The sequence below is a fragment of the Carettochelys insculpta genome, chromosome 3 (assembly GCF_033958435.1).
Source record: "Carettochelys insculpta isolate YL-2023 chromosome 3, ASM3395843v1, whole genome shotgun sequence".
NCBI classification, from domain to species: domain Eukaryota; kingdom Metazoa; phylum Chordata; order Testudines; family Carettochelyidae; genus Carettochelys; species Carettochelys insculpta.
Window position 1 is genome coordinate 180,498,415 of NC_134139.1, and position 17,564 is coordinate 180,515,978.

Here is a 17,564-nt window from a genome sequence, read left to right on the forward strand (position 1 = left end):
GGACTCTGGCACTGATTCAGGAAAGTACTTGAAACTGCTTAACCTTACGAACAAGTTGTCCCATTGACTATACGTGGGTTTAAAGAAATGCTTAGAGTTTAAAGATAAGCACATATCTAAGTGCTATTATGGATTAGGACCAGAGTGCTCAGCATCTTTCAGGACTGAGACCTGTAACTTCTGTCATTAAGCCACAAACTAATAAAACTGGCACAAACTCTGATGTGAGAATAAAAATAAACCCAGTAAAAAGTTGTTGAAAAGGACAGCCGACGATGAGCTGACCCAAAGACAAAGGTGGTGTACATATAAATTCCTAGAGACAGCTGCTGAGGGATTCGGGAGGAGCTACTCGTGATTTGGTCCATTTGGAACCTCACCGCCCATACTGCAGTGGCAGGCAAAATACAGCCCACAGGCTGAATCTGGCTCGCCAAGCCACCGGATCTGGCCTGCAAGCCTGAGGGGAGGGGGACAGGGACACTTCATGTGCTGACTGTCCTGCGTACAGTCAGCTCCCATTGGCCAGGTTCACAACATTCAGAGAAGCCTATAACACCACCCCTTCCTGCCCCTCCCCAAAGCTGGCTTCCCTGAGGGACATGCAAAGGTGGGGTAAGCAGGCAGCCTGAGGCACCTGCCCCTGTGGCAGACCAACAATCAAGTTCCTGAGGCATTGACAATTAATCCGAAGCACATCTTCTATCAGGAAATAGATAGGTATGTACTGTGTACATAAAGCATATAATAATTAGCATATGACGTACAATTCTACTAATTCTTTATGTGGATTTTTCCCTTAAAACCATAAAGACAAAAATGTTGAAGACATCTTAAAACTCACCACCATGTTTAACTACTATTTTTACAGAGGTCTGAGGCCAGAATGTGACCTCACATACCATATGTGTTGCAATAGCTAAGGCTAGCAAGGCAAGTTTAAGAAAAGAGGGGGGAGAAGTTAGGAATGGTGAATGTGGGTTTTAAATGGTGCATTTTCTTTCCAGATGTTGACAGTAATAACAATGAAATAGTGAACAAGAACATAACACTTCTCTAGTTCATTCAAGTTCCTTTTTCTAATAAAGTTAATTATATGTAATTGTTGGACTTGAAAACAAATATAATTTTAACTGGAAACAAACAAGAAAGGATGGAGGGTAATGGGGAAAACATTCCTGATTGGAGTCTTCATGATTTGAAATGCACGGCTCCTGCTGGAGACAAGTAAATGTATTTTTACGAAGGTCTGGTTCAACATTCACTGAAATTAATGGGAAGCTTTATATTGAAGTCAGTTGGGACTGAATCAGGCCCTTGAAGTAAGTGTATGGCTGAGTCTACACTACAGAGTTTTGTTGACAGAAGTGGCCTTCTATCGACAAAACCAAGGAGCATCCACGTTACAAATGTGTTCTATCCAGGATCCACCAGCAGAACACAGCTCTTTTCCCAGCAGAGTTCTGTCATGACCGTACCAGGCATACTGCCTCTGTCGACAGAGTCTGTGGACAAAAAAATAGTGTAGACACTCCGGGGGGCGGGGGCCTCCATCGACAAAGGGGGCTTCCGATTCACCAGGCAGCCCTGTTTGCAGAGCTCCCTGTTGGCTGTTGTGTTGACAGAGGGCTGGGCAGTCTGGCTGCTCTCTGTTGACAGAGGGTGTCAACGGGGGAGCATCGGTTAGGTGTGGATGCCTTCTGTCAACAGAGGTTTTGTTGAGAAATATCTGTCAAGGGCGACTTCAGTCAACACAATGCTGTAGTGTAGACACAGCCAGTGTGTTTGAACGAATAATTGCTAGTGGGCCAATTAGTCACTATTGTTGCCTGAACATCTATTTAACAGTTTCTTCCTCAATAATTTTGATCAGCTTTCTTGCAATAACCTTCCATGCTGCTGAGATGAAAGAAGGCTAATGTCTATCTAACTTAAATTCTTTAATAATGCCCTAATAAGTAAAAGACACATTAGGCTACAGTTCACAGTCACCATTTTAACACAATGCACATGTAACCCAAGAGGCACTGAGACCACTGACAAGGGAGAGTGAAGTCTCTGCTCTACAGCGTTGGCTGAGAGCCAGGTGGCTTTTACCCATGTGGCAGAGCACAGGGTTTTAGCCCCTATGGTCACAGGTTCATTCCCTCCTACAGACAACCCAGCTGCATGGGGACCTTACACACAGAACTAAAATCTTGTGGGTGAACTAAATTTGGTGCTTCTGGATGGATTGCATCATATGACACAAATGACAAAGGTACGCTCTGCTAGATTAATTTCACCAAAGCCCAAGTGTGATTCCAGTATCTGAAGCCACTGAGGTGGATAAGAAAAGGCAGCCCCTCTTGCTAGACACAAGCACACTTGGCTGTAGCAGAGCAGTCCATTTTCCAGCATCCCCTAGTGAAGTATATGGGAACAAATACTTGCCATCCCTGCACCCACTGATAAAGTAGAAGCTGTTCCTGGCAAAGCTTGGCTTTCACAGACAGAATTGGCAGAAGTTATGGTTAACCCGTGAGGGTGGGGAGGGAGGACGGAGTTTCAAATGTCTGGACACAGGATTAAGTGAAATGAGGGGGAATCAGCTAATGGTACAAGAAGGGACTTGAGGGAACTGGGGTAGCAGCAGGGGTGGGGACTTCTCACCTGAGCTGGACAAGGCTTGGGAGTGAGCGGGGACTTCAGGGTGGGTTTTAGCAGCTCCCAGTTGGTGCAGGCCTCTGGAATCTTTGCTTTAGGGATTGCTCCAAGGCTCTTCCAGAGGCACACTCACCTCACCCCATCCCACTCCCAGGGGCAGCTGCTATACCCAGCACCCCAACACCCAGCCACCCCGATTGCTTGCAGGGTGCCACCCCAAGCTCACTGTGCTGGTAACTGCGTTGCCCAGCGGACGTCTGCTCCCAGAGGTGTGGTGGGGGAAGCTGAGGACGTCCTACTTTCTCTCTCTCCTCTGGCTGCTCTGCAGCTTCCTGCCATGCCAATCAGCAGCAGAGAGCAACCTGGCACCATTTTAACCCTGTCCTAGGGCCTCAGAGGGTTGGCGCTGCAGGTACCTCAACTCTCCCACAAGACAAAGGCCACCACTGCCGCCACTCCTAGTCACAGCGCTCAAAACAACCTCATACGCTGCCAGCAGGAGTAGAGGAGGCAGCTGCCCTGGGGCCCAGTGGTTCAAAGAGCCTGAAGCTCCCACCTGCCACTGCTGCCACTACAGCAGCAGCAGCCAGAGCTCCAGGCCCTTTCAACCAGCCCCGGAGCCCCGTACTGCAGAGCCCCAGGAGACATACTCTGAGTAGTGCTGCTGGGAGGAGGGGAGGTCCAGGTGGCACTGAGGACTGGCTGCCCTGGCCCCTCCCCTTCCACCTCAGGCCCCTCCCCTTCTGGGAGCTCAGAGCTGGCCCCTCAGCTTGCCCAGGGGCTTGGCAAGGCTGTCGGCTCCCCTGACCATCGGCCTGGGTCCTGACAAGCAGAGGGCCAGCAGCTGGAGCTCATGCTCAGCAGAGCTGGAGGGGAGCACGGTGGGGAGCTGCATCGGGAGCTGTGAGGCATGCTGTGCCACACTACCTCCCTTGCTGGCTGCCGGCTGTGCTGGGAAGGGTGGCTATGGGGATAGTTAAGGCAAACTGTGGGGCGGCTGCCATAGGTGCCAACTTCCCCTGTAACTGAAGGTGCTTGAATCCCCCTCTGCCCCAAGCCCTGCCCCTACCCAAGCCCCCAACTCTTCCTGCCCCTGCCCCACCCCAACCCCGATTCCATCCCTGGAGCACCAATGGAGTTGGGGCCTCTGGCGGCTAAATCCCCTTGTGGGGACTGTTGGGGAGACTTCATAATGGAGTTACTCCTTACCGAGGTCTGCAGAAAACCCCTGGAGCAGGGTGTTCACAGCAGGGTGAGGCGAGGACAAGCCAGAGCACCAGCCACAGCAGGTGGGAGGCTGGGAGTTAATTTACTTCAGCCCCCCTCTTCCTGACCACTTCCACCGCTCACTGTTGTGGAACAAGGTGTATTCCTTTTGGTCTTTGGGCAATAAGCCAAACTGCTTCCTGGCTAGGTTATTCACTGGGCAGCTGCTACGTGCAGCCATCCAGGCCGTGTGGACCTTCAAGAAACACGGCACGTCTGGAAACCATCCAAATTACACAGATTTCAAGTAAAAGAAGCTTCCACAAATTAGTAACTGACCCCAGTCACTCATGTAAAACCGGCCTCCATTTTCTTCAGTGCAGTTACTCCAGATTTAGCTCGGTATAACTGCGAGCAGGATCTCGCCCAGCATTCTTAATCTAACCAGTGAAATTCAGGGCAAGATGATCACTTGTTAGGCAAAGTGAAGCCTATTTTTAACTCTCAAGACGTGGTGGGAGAATGTGATGGAGTGGAAATGGCTTTCTGAAGTGTGGGCAATGACGGTAGTATTTTTGCAATATGTGGCGTTAGTCTCCCTGAAGTGACAGCCAGGTCTCCCACCAGCACTGCCACCAATGGCGGTGTAGGGGGGGATAAGTGCTGTTACTTTGGCAGCAGCTTTGACTGGAGCTCTGGATCCCTTTGGAAAGCTGCAGCAGCCCCACTCTAGCTGTATATGGCTGTGACGGAGTGTGTGGGGAGAGAAGAGGCTCAGCACCACAGTGCAGGTGGCCCTGAGGATTGACTGCCCTTGGCCCCACCCCTTCTCCTCTTGGCCACACCTTCCGGGGTGCGGAGCTGGGCCCCATCCCACTTTGCCTCAGGGCCCATGGCGGGTCTTGGAGTGGCCGTCCGCCAGCACTGGCCGTATGAATTTTGGTACCCCGTGCAGCCCAAGCACCTCCAGGGGTGGGCGGTGGAGACACATGATCTGCAGGGGGCGGGGTGAGCTCTAGGGGCAGCATAGAATAGGAACATGGCAGGGAGGCTGGCAGGAGGAAGCGGGGAAGTGCAGCCCTCCAGAGCTTCAGTCTGGGAAGCAAAGCAGGGGGCAAGGGGCCACGGTGCTGGTATTCACCTGATAAAAATATTGCATAAGCTAGGGCCAATATCCAATCCCATTTGCCATTATATGTTGAGACCCATCAGCTAGTCAGGTTTTAATCCATTCAATCCATGGTCCAGTATGAATTGCTGGTCTATAGCCACCACCTAGGCAGTTTCTCATCACAAGAAACCGAGATAGAAGGGCAAGAGCGAAAGCAGGGATGGGGAAGATCTGGGCCAGAGGTGGAGCTGGACTGGGGGCAGAGAGAGAATGAGGGCAGAGCTGGGCTGGGGATTCAGCAGAAGACAGAATGGAGCTGTGGGAGGTGATGGAACTGGGCTGGGGGCAGAGTGGAGCTGCAGCTGAGGGTGGATTTGGACTGGGGGCAGAGAGAGGCTGGGAGGCACACTCTCTCTCTCTCTCTCTCTCTGCCTCCCAAGGGGTTTGGCCTGGGCCCTGCCACGCACCCCCAAGAACATTCCTCTGTGCCCCTTAGGTGCACACCCAACTGTCTGGGGACATTGTCCCAAACTGTCTCAAACCTGCAGTGTCAGCTGAGAACATTGTATGTGTTGTACGATGCTAATTTCAGTCGTTTTTCTGAGCTATGTTCAGTAGCAGGTGCTGTTAATCTGACCATGTGAATCGGTGGGGTAGAACTGTAGCAATGGAGAGAGAGTCTTGGACTGAGACAAGCTCACTTTCAGCTTTTCCTGTGCCCAGGTGATCTGCTGAGTAGTGACACCTTATCCCCTCCAGAAGTGACTCAATCAGCTCCGTCTGAGCAATGCATTTAATTAGTGGTTCTCAACTTGGGGTCCAAGGTCCCCTGAAGGTTTGCAAGCAGCTGGCAGGGGCCAGTTCTGTCACCAAGCAAGGCTAGCACTATGGGGTTCAGGGCAGGAAGCTGAAGCCCTGCCACATATGGTTGAAGCCTGGGACTCTGAGCCCAGCCACCGCACAGGACTGAAGCCACAGCCTGAGCAAGGTAGCTTTTGATGGACCCTGTGGCATTAGGACCCAGGCAATTGTATTGCTTATTACTCTGTACAACTGGCTTTTATCTGCAGAAATATAGTTATTCTGTGCCACAGCACAGGTGGGCTATGGAGGGACGGGGACCTCAGAAAAATTCTCAGATCATCCCCTTCCCCCTCCTCCTCCCCTGCAGCTGGAAGCAGCTCCCATCCCTTTCCTCCCACACAGTGCCGAAAGGCTGCTGCTGACCACATCCTGGGTTGAACCCAGGCAGAAATCTGGGGAGAGGGACCATGTGACTCCATGTGCCCCCACATGTTGCCTCAGGCAGATGTAGAGCCAGGTACCAGGAGAGGTGGGTCACTTTCCCTTTCCCCCAGCCTGTAGCTGGAAGCAGCTTGTGCCTTCTTGCCTGTACAGCATTGAAAGGCAGCGAACACCTCTAGACAGCTGCACTGACGTAACTCATCTGCCCCCTGTCCTGTGACTACAGTGCAGGCAGGAAGGAGTTCTGCCTTCAGAATGCATTGTACAGCAGGGCCCAGGGACCAAGGCTGCAGGGCCTTCAGTGAACCTGGCCAGAAAGGTGTCTCAGCAGGGAAGGGTGTCCAGGGGATGCCACACAGGTGAAGACTGTGCTAAGGTCCAGCCCAGGGGGCTCCTGTGGAACCTGCAGGAGTGGGGCACAAATAGGCTGGAAATTGCTTCCACCCTCCCCGCCACTCCAGAATTTAGCTGCGGGGTGGAGACGCTTCCCCATGCCAGCCTTGTGCAGGATGTTGGCACATGCACAGCTCAGCTCCTACTGGGAGCTCCCTGGGCCAGAGGAGCTTGGGCTTTCTTGTGGCACCAGCTCAGCCAGAGGCAGCAGGGTAAAGAAGGAGCCTGCCATCCAGGACGTTGGCGTGTTCTGAGCAGGGGCTGATTCTCTGCACGGCGCTGGAACAGGATGTGCCCTGCTGCGAGGCGGGGATACGGAAGAGCAGCAGGGCTGGAGGGCGTGAAAGGACAAAGTAGGTAGAGGACAACTAGAATGGGAGCATCCAAAGGGATGGTGGGTGGGCAGCACAGGCAACATGTAAACAGCCACCACCTGGCACCTATCTGCACACACAAACTTGCAACAGCAATACAATACAATGCAGTACACCAACAATATGCAATGAACAGCCAGTGCCAGCAGGTAATGGGAGGACAGGGCGCAGGGCCCTGCTGGCTATGAGCCAACATGCAACGGGAGCTGCCCTGACAGGCCAGCAAAGTTGGAGCCCCACTCCTTGCACACCTATCTGCATCATCAGCCACTGGCCTCCCCATTCAATGCTGGTGAGTGGACAGCAGGCGAACAGGAAGCCAGCCAGTGGCAGGACCGCCAGTACTGATGGGGGGAGGGGAGAAAAATGTAAGACAATTGGTCCATTTTAAGGAAAAAGTCAGGACCCCTGCAGGAGGGCTTAAATGTGGGACTGTCCCTTTAAAAAGGGAAGTCTGGTCACCCTCTTCATAAGAACATAAGAACATAAGAATGGCCATACTGGGTCAGACCAAAGGTCCATCCAGCCCAGCATCCCATCTGCCGACGGTGGCCAATGCCAGGTGCCCCAGAGAAGGAGAACAGAAGACAATGATCAAGTGATTTATCTCCTGCCATCCATCTCTTGCCCTTGTTCTGAAGGCTAGGGCACCATACTTTATCCCTGGCTAATAGCCATTTATGGACCTAACCTGCAAAAATTTATCAAGCTCTTTTTTAAACCCTAATAGAGTCCTGGCCTTCACAGCCTCCTCGGGCAAGGAGTTCCACAGGTTGACTGTGTGCTGTGTGAAGAAAAATTTCCTTTTATTAGTTTTGAACCTACTACCCATCAATTTCATTTGGTGTCCCCTAGTTCTTGTATTATGGGAAAAGGTAAATAATTTTTCTATATTCACTTTCTCCACACCATTCATGATTTTATATACCTCTATCATATCGCCCCTTAATCGCCTCTTTTCCAAACTGAAAAGTCCCAGTCTCTCTAGCCTTTCCCCATATGGGACCCGTTCCAAGCCCCTAATCATCTTAGTTGCCCTTTTCTGAACCTTTTCTAATGCCAATATATCTTTTTTGAGGTGAGGAGACCACATCTGCACGCAGTACTCAAGATGTGGGCGTACCATAGTTTTATATAGGGGAAGTATGATATCTTTTGTCTTATTATCGATCCCTTTTTTAATAATTCCTAACATCCTATTTGCCTTACTAACTGCCGCTGCACACTGCGTGGATGTCTTCAGAGAACTATCCACTATAACTCCAAGATCCCTTTCCTGATCTGTCATAGCTAAATTTGACCCCATCATGTAGTACGTGTAATTTGGGTTATTTTTTCCAACATGCATTACCTTACACTTACCCACATTAAATTTCATTTGCCATTTTGCTGCCCAATCACTCAGTTTGCTGAGATCTTTTTGTAGTTCTTCACAATCCCTTTTGCTTTTGACTGTCCTGAACAACTTGGTGTCATCTGCAAACTTGGCCACCTCACTGCTTACCTCATTTTCTAGATCATTGATGAACAAGTTGAACAGGATCGGTCCCAGGACTGACCCCTGGGGAACACCACTAGTTACCCTCCTCCATTGTGAAAATTTACCATTTATTCCCACCCTTTGTTTTCTGTCTTTTAACCAATTCCCGATCCATGAAAGGATCTTTCCTCCTATCCCATGACCACCTAATTTACATAAAAGCCTTTGGTGTGGGACCGTGTCAAAGGCTTTCTGGAAATCTAGGTATATTATGTCCACTGGGTGCCCCTTGTCCGCATGTTTATTAACCCCTTCAAAGAATTCTAATAGATTAGTTAGACACGACTTCCCTCTGCAGAAACCATGCTGACTTTTGCCCAACAAGTCGTGCTCTTCTACGTGCCTTGCAATTTTATTCTTTACTAGTGTTTCTACTAATTTGCCTGGTACTGATGTTAAACTTATCGGTCATGTTTTTATCCCCATTTTCCCTCCCCTCCAGTTTGAAAGACCGACCAGGCTCCCTGAAGAGATCTACATTTTAGGTAAATGGACTTGATTTTCCTCTTCGTTGCACTGGTAGAAATCAGAAGGAACTCCACTGAAGTTAAAGAAGTTATACTGCTGTAAATCTGGTTTGAGAGTAGCATCAGGTTCTATATACTATTATTTATTCCCTTATGAGGGAAATTCAAGTGGAAACAGTTTACTCTTCATACAATTAGCTGTATTAGGGTTCAATTCATTTGGCATTTTCCCTGCATTATGACTGAGCAATTAGGCTGATCGTGTGGACAACCAAGACAGCCTGGGGCACAGGAATATGTTCATATTAATCAGTATGTGGAAAATGAAGGCAATGGAATGAGTTGAAAGCTACAGCAGCAGCATTTGGCTGGTTTCCCTTTCAAATGCAGCAGAGAACGCTGGTGATGCTTTCACAGCTGCTTTTTCTCCACCCACCCTTTAACATACTAACCAAACCAGCACATTTATTTTAAAATAAAATAACATTCAAAGAGAGGAGTAAAAAATTTAAAATGTCACCCGTAAGTGAGACTACCTATAAACACAGGGCTGCCAACAAGAAGCTGGTGGAGAAGGAACACTTGTCCCTGCGACTTGATGATTTAAAAAGGTCCAGGGCTCCCAGCTGTGACTGCTGCTGCAGGGATAGCAGTCAGAGCCCCAGGCCCTTTAAATCAGTACTGGAGCCCCGTGTGGCTCTATCTGGGCAAGCTCCACCCCCACCCCCTGCTTCACCCCTTCTGCCTGAGGCCCCACTTCTTCCAGATACCTAAAGCCGCCCCACACATACTTTGCCCAGGGGCCAGACAATTGAACCTTGCTAGTCCAGAACTCTCTCATCCAGCAACATCCATAATCTGGCATGAGTTTAGTTAGCTGGATTGACCACTTATCATGGGTGTGGCTGTTTCCCATTGTCCCATAAAGCTTGTTTCCAGCCACAAGTCCTGGCTCTCAGCGTCACGTGCTGTTATTTAGCTCTAATTTACCCTCAAATGTCTTCTAAGAGCCCAGTAAGCAGGCAAAGTGTTGGTAATGCTGCTAGACAATATTGATCTCCCTTAGTTCAACAAATTCTCTTGTTTGGCACCAGTCAGTTCTTGAGGCTGCCGGACAAGAGAGGTTCAACTGTATGACATGTAAAAATGAAAAGGAAGAATTCATTTTGTCCTGGAATGCAACCACAGCCCCTCTCAATCACGCCTTATTGCTTCCCACGTTGATTTTAATAAGCACCATGGATGCACAGCCAAGGGCTCGATCTGGCCCTTAGATTTTTGTTTCTGCATGAAGGCAAATATTTATAGGCTGTATTCCGTAACAAACTAAACTCTATATTGCACCATTTTTACAGCTGTGCAAATAAAGATGTGTGTTCATTCCAGCAGAGTTCAGAAGCAGCGGGTTCCAAATCACAGTACCAATGTGATTAATATTGTAAAGACAAAACTTAGAAAACATTCACACCGGTCTGAAGCAGCTTCAGCTTGCTGGCTACTGTAGATAATCTAGAACTTCAATTCCCTTACGGTATGGTGGGACAATCCTTTATCTAAGATGCAAGCCACTGATCCTGAACAACATTTCTACTGCATTACAGTTACTCAGCATTACAAAGTCAGCACTTTCCTACTGTTCCAATCCAACAATGTCAGAGACCCCAGAGTTTTCCTTTGTGCTTACATGGGAAATAATTGCATTGCCTCCATTTTATTGGGGCACCTTTTTGCCAATATTGAATTTTACGAGCAAACATAACAAGTCATTAACACACATTTCCTCTAGTTCATGATCAATACAATAATTTTAACAAAATCATAAATATCACAGATGGGAAATATTTATCAGGTCCCAGGATGTCTATCACTGCCAATACAGGTTTATTCAGACTATTCCCCTGGGTAATTTTCATTGAATACCATGCAATATTTAGTATTGTTTAGTTTTTTGTAAAGACTATACCATAGTTATATAGGGTTTGATCTTGGGACACTTTCTTTGCTATTCAGCATAACTACTCCTCACATAGGTTATGGGTACATGCCCGATGCTATAGTGGCTCAGTTTGTAGACCTGTGTTTGTGCTGCTGTGGTACAGTGGTGTGCTGTAGTGTAGACACTTGCTACAGTGATGGAGGGGACTTTTGCATCGCTGTAAATTGACGGACTGATTCTTCCCTTGACCAGTCAGTACTTGCACCTGGGCTTAGGTCAGCTTTATTACATCTCTCATCAAATGAATATTTCCCACCATGAGCAGCATAGTTATGTCGATCTAAGTTTTAGGGGTTGACCAGGCTTCATTTCTTTGGACTACCTAACAATATCCTTCAATAATATCCTCTTCCTCCTGGCTGCTTGTATCTTTCACACCACTATGGATGGTTATCCTATCCTATTCGATATTATGTTGTGCTTTCAAGCAGGGCTTAAGTAAGGGCTTAAATGCTTTGTTGGATAGCAATTGACTTATGTACATGCTTAGATGCTTTGCTGATTTGAGGCTTCTTTACAGTTACTTTACAATGCAAAAAAAAAAAAAAGGTCAGGAATTAGGGCTTGTAGTTTAGCCTGGGGCCAGTTAGTTCCACCTTTCTAGTGAGCTACAGAAGATTCACAGCTGAATCACCTGATTGTCCAGACCAGCTGAGTGGCTGGATGGACCAAGAGTCATTCTCTTAAACTTGGAAGCAGTATTAGGCCACCAAAAACAGTGAGGAGTCCTATGGCACCTGAAAGACTAACACATTTATTTGGGCATAAGCTTTCATGGGCTGGAGCTCACTTCATCAGCTGTATGAAATGGAAGCTTCAGTTTGGCAGATACATATATATATGTATACAAAGATGGGAGAGCTACATTACTATGTGGAGGACCAGGGCTGAAGAGGCCAATTCAGTCAGTGTGGATAGGGCCCACTCCCAACACCTGGTGAGAAGGTGAGACTACCCATGGGGAAAAATTACTTTTTGTACTGAGCTAGCCATTTCTAGTCTCTGTTCAGACCCAGTCTGATAATGTCAAGTTTGCATATAAATTCTAGTTCAGCAGTTTCATGCTGCAGTCTAGTTTTGAAGTTGTTATTGTTGGTTTTCTCAAGTAGGCCAACAGCTGGTCAAATCTTATGTCTGCAGCTTTGTTCCCAGCCTTACTCCTGTCCTGTCCTAGCTCTTCTTGGTTCCTGACTCTCGCTCTAACTCTTGGATCTGGCTTCATGGTGGCAAAAGCAAAGGAAGCTTCCTAAAAGTGTATGATGGCACTGTCTCCCTTTCTCCCTGATCCCCCACACTCGTGCCAGGCCTTCTTCCAAGGCCCCACTTCCACACTGCCTCTTTCCCTCAAGACTCTGCGTCTTACTTACTCCTGTCTGCCCCTGCTCCACCACTGTTCACCCTTGCAGTCAATAAAAAGTGATGCAGTAGTCATTGCCCCTTGGTTCCCCCATTCTGATGCCCCTGTCTGATCAGCTTTGATTGCTTGGCTGAACTGCTGTGCACCAATTGATGGGAAAAATGGCAATTGCAACACTACATTCTTTAGAGAAGAGATGCTCTCTACTATATAACACCAGGGCTGTGTCGACACTTGGCCAAAATTTTGAACGGGCCATGCTAATGGCCAAATTGGAGAATATTAATGAGGCACTGAAATGAATATTCGGTACCTCATTAGAATGCTGCTGGCCAGCACTTCAAAAGTGCTGCAGTTCGGTCACGCTTGGCTGGTCTACATGGGGCCCTTTTTGAAAGGACCCCGCAAACGTCGAAATCCCCTTATTTCTGTCAGCAGATAGGAATATTCATTTCAGCTCCTCTTTAGTATTCTCCGATTTGGCCATTAGCATGGCCCTTTTAAAATTTTGGCCAAGTGTAGATACTGCCCACATGTCTTACTATAAGACAACAGAGCCCTGATGTGAACGTCTGGCAGTTGTGTTAATATACATAAGTTCTAGCTACAGAAGTCAGATACTGCTCAAAGTAAGTTAAGTTGTCTACAAGATTTCCTGGCAGGCAGTTGACTACTGGACTTTTGAACATCCATGGCTAAGTCAAGTATCAGAGAGTAGCTGTGCTAGTCTGTATCTGCAAAAATAATGAGAATTCCTGTGGCACCTTATAGACTAACAGATATATTGGAGCATAAGTGTTTATGGGCAAAGAGGAAGTGGTTTTTTGCCCATGAAAGTTTATGCTCCAATATAGCTATTAGTCTACAAGGTGTCACAGGCTTCTTGTTGTTTTCATGGTTAAGTCAATTGCCTCAGACTTTATTAAAAAAACTATCATTAAAATAAATTTATTCAACATTCAGCAGGAAAAATATAAACAAGGAAGGAATAAGCTTTTGATCTCAATTGGGCTTTGGAACTAGAAGTGCCATTTTCCAGCTGGACAACAGTTGGTTATTTGAACAGGAACAGACCAAAATATTTCTTGTCCACAGATCCTTCTATTTCCACTGGTTTTCACAGTAATAAATTAATTGTTCCTGCAAAACAATTTCTATACAGCCTGCAGGGAATCTGTAAACCCTTTCAGGCACAAATGTCAACCAGTTGCCAGCTGGTCTTTCAGTCTTGAGTGGGTCACAGTTTGCCAGTAAGTTATTTTCACTGGAACAGGAAATGTCATTTTGCAAAGGCCTGTACTATTTGGACTGATTGCCCTAGGAGCAAATTAATTGCTTTTGCACAACAATATCTCTGCTGTGTCTCACATACTGTGCATTTGTACATCCTTGGCAGTACAAGTAATAATCCGTTGCCAGTTGGCCTTTGACCTTGCTTATTTGAGTGGCAAATAACTAGGTTCTTATATCAGGCCCATTACCGTTGTAAGTGAACACTTCCAGAACTCATTAAAATGAACTGCTGTCCTACAGGTGGGATGTTGCTATACTAAAAGGCTGAGACATGCTTCCAAGTTACTAAGGATTTGTCTCCACAGGGAAATGTTCCAGAATACAAATGTCCACACATGTAGCCAGTCTAAATAACTATTTTGCTTTCGATTCACATTCTGCCTTAATACAAATTAACTTTCCAGTGCAGACAAGCCCTTATGAAGTATATAATTTTGTCAGTAAAATTTATAATAACCAGCTAGATTGCTATCTGGGATTTTCGATTAGGTTACTGCACCATCACTGCTGGACATTTCTCAGCATTTCTAGGCCATGCTACTGAAGAACAGATGGAGCAGTTCTGTCCACTGAAGATAACTGCTTCTGATGATTTAAGGTCAGCCGGCATACAGGCCAGAGCTGAAAGAAAACAGGAGAAGAGAGCCAGCCCTGTAACATCAGGTAAGAGTAGAGGTAAGTAGTCTTATTGTTGGTGCTTCTCTCTTGGAACCTACCCCTCAAAACTCATGATAAAAGCCAAGCTCACACTGGAAATATGGTAAAGTGGAGAAAATTGGAACTAGCACTGAAAACTGAACCTGCAATTGACCAAACTTCTTAACCACTGCTGGAAACTGAGAGACAGCACTCATCAGTTGCATTTGAAATAATTGTGTCTGTTGTTCTTCCATTAGCTGAATGGAGACTAGCATTTTGTGGATCCAGGAAAAATGCAATGGGGTAGAAATGGAAAGTTTGTAGGCCACATCAGGTTAATGAATAAATTTGAGACTGTGAAGAAGGGACATGTAAGATAATTCTTCTCTAAAGAAGACAGGCACCATAATTTAACCTGAAAATATTGTTTTGCATGTAGGGCTTTTCTTAAAGAGCAACAGGTGCTTTTATTAACACTATGAACTCATGAAGTATGACTCCATTATTTTGGATTGCATATCTGATATCCAGGATGAAACACAAATTTCTCGGACTGATAGACCTTAAAAGAGATCTTGAGCTCACCTAGCAACATTCCCTCTAATCTTTTCCATCCGTGTGCAGATTTTTTCCATCCATGCGCAGAATACATTTTATGTGCACCAAGGCATGTGTGAATGTGAACCACCAAAAGAAACACAAAAACACTATCAGAGGAAGACCTCAGACAATGTAAAAGAGGTCTACTGAGACTGCAGGGCAACAGCTGGGATGCTCCTGGAGTCTGCCACAAGTTTGTCCTGAGACAGAGTGAAGTGGAAGAGACTTGTAGATGACCTATGCTCCACCGGAGCACAAGGGTTTAAGTTAAGTCCAGTTGTGAGGGATCTGCTAATCAGCTGGATGGCATTTGAATTTCTCTTGCGTGGCTGAGAAGGGAATACTGGGGGACACTGTTGTGTATGTGGGGGCTTGTCGAGATTTCAACTGTTTCAGTCTGAAGTCTTCTTTGTCAAACACAGGAGACCGGAATTGCACACAGATCAGACAAGAATTCCAGATAAGGTTTGTGCAGTCCTACATGTAGCCCTCAGGAAAGGAGCAGCAAAGGTGGCCTGCCTGCAGAGGCCTCCTGGATTCTGCCAATAAGAGCCCAGTAGGCTAAGATAAAAGGAGCTTCAGAGCCTTACCAGCCACAAACTGAACTGCTACCAGATGGGCAAATAAGGGTGCTCCACTCTGGCCACAAGAACTCATGGGATAGCCAGAGCTTGGTTCTGGCTGTATCTCCTTAAGCTTAGGTTGCCAGCTTTCCTAAGTGCATGTGCCAGACACTGTAGTAATGGTGTCTGGTCCATTCAGATGGGAAAGTTAGCAATCCTACTTTAGCTGAGAAAGAGAGGACCTGAGAACTTTTACTCCAAGATAAGGGGTGAAAATAAAGGGGCCTGTTAGGAAGAGGACCAGGGTAATAATGGCAACAAATTGAAAAGAAAGACACATTGCTGCTGTTTCTAGGGTCACTGATTTGGAACCTGCAGTAGAAGATGGGCCTGGGTTCCCCAATCAAGCACCAGTGAGGTGGTGTAAACCCTCAGATGGGGACACGGCTCATTTGGAATTTTGAGTGAAGGGACCAGAGGGCCCAAAAGAAATGCATTTTGATGGCGTGGCTTGGCTTGAAGAACAAAATGTTGAAGATACTTCAAGTGAGGCCAACATCCTGAAGGAGGTATCAGGTGAGTGCCCTGGTATTTTTGCATGCCCTAAACTTTACATTTACAAGTAGATGGAGGACAATGAGATATTCACTGTTATGGCCAAGGCCTCAGACTGGTAAAGCTCTGCCCACAAAAGTCTTTGGCCACTGCTACAAAGAATTCTGTATGATGGTCATGCTAAGCAACTGATACACCAAAGGACACAAAACTTCTCATCTCATAGGACAAAAAAGGGTTCAGCTGGAATATGTCAGACAGCAGTGAGATGGCTGATAGAAGAGCGTGTGAATGAAAGTTTGTCTCTTGCATTTCGGAGACTGTTCATCATGTTCATTATGTAGCACTTCATTACTGGCAATCCTTGAAATCCATGTCAAATCTCCAGTTGTGAGCTTCTGAGGTTCCCTGCAGTTCATATCCATCACAGGGCAATCACTTCTCATTGCTGCTTAGTTTCACTTGTACTACCCTGGAACAGTCTGTGGTTTCAGATTCTCAATCCTTTTTCAGAAGCAAGGCAGAATTATAAATTGTACTGTCACCTTTGATTTCAGGAAGCTAAATTTGAGGCTCTATTCTCAATGAGTGGGGACAGCATGCATGCCAGCTCATATGACTGGACAAAGCCTTTCAAAAATTATCAATGTGTTTCTTTCATCTACTTTTCCACAAAGCAATTTTGCTTTTAACTTTGCATATTGATTCCTGAATGACAATGGATGAATGATATCTTCATCAATTAATGCACATAAAGTTCTACATTATTCGCAAATTCATACATTGCAAAAAGTGTGTGTTCAACTCAAATATGTTGTTTTTTGCTACATTTGGAATTTTTGGGGGGCAGCTTTTCATGCATATTCAAAACAGAACAGCTAAGCTCCTGGTAATGATTCAGATGTTGTGGCACCATTAACATGGTGCTCTGATTTCAGTGGGAATGGAGAGCACTTGCAACCTCAGGTGATCCAGTCCAGTATAACTGATCTGGACATAGCTGGAAAACACTAAAGATGTGATTTTAAGTAATCATCCAAATAAATATACCAAACCCCCCACAGTAGGTTGAGCTATGGAGGAAGAAACAATACGGCTACGTCTACACTAGCACACTACACCAAATTAGCCTATTTAGAAGTAAGAACATCGAAATAGGCTACTTCGACGTGTATTGTCTACACGTCCTCTGGGGCTGGTGCTGTTGACGTTCAACATCGAAGTAGTGATGGTGAACATTGAAAGGAGCCTCCCTGGAAGGAAATGTGGAGCGTCCACACACACACAAGCACTCTCCATTGAAATAAGGGTCCAACAAAGCCTGCGGACAGGGTCACAGGCTGGACTAGCACTTCTGGGGCAAGAGCAAGCCACTCCCTTAAAAGGCCCCTCCCAGACACACTCGGCCTGCACAGCATGAGGTCCACAGAGCCGACAACCAGTTGCAGACCCCATGCACACAGCATGGACCCCCAGCTGCAGCAGCAGCAGCAGCCAAAAGCCCTGAGTGAAGGACTGCTGCATGCGGTGACCATAGAGCTCCACAGGAGCTGGACAGAGAGTCTCTCAACCCCTCAGC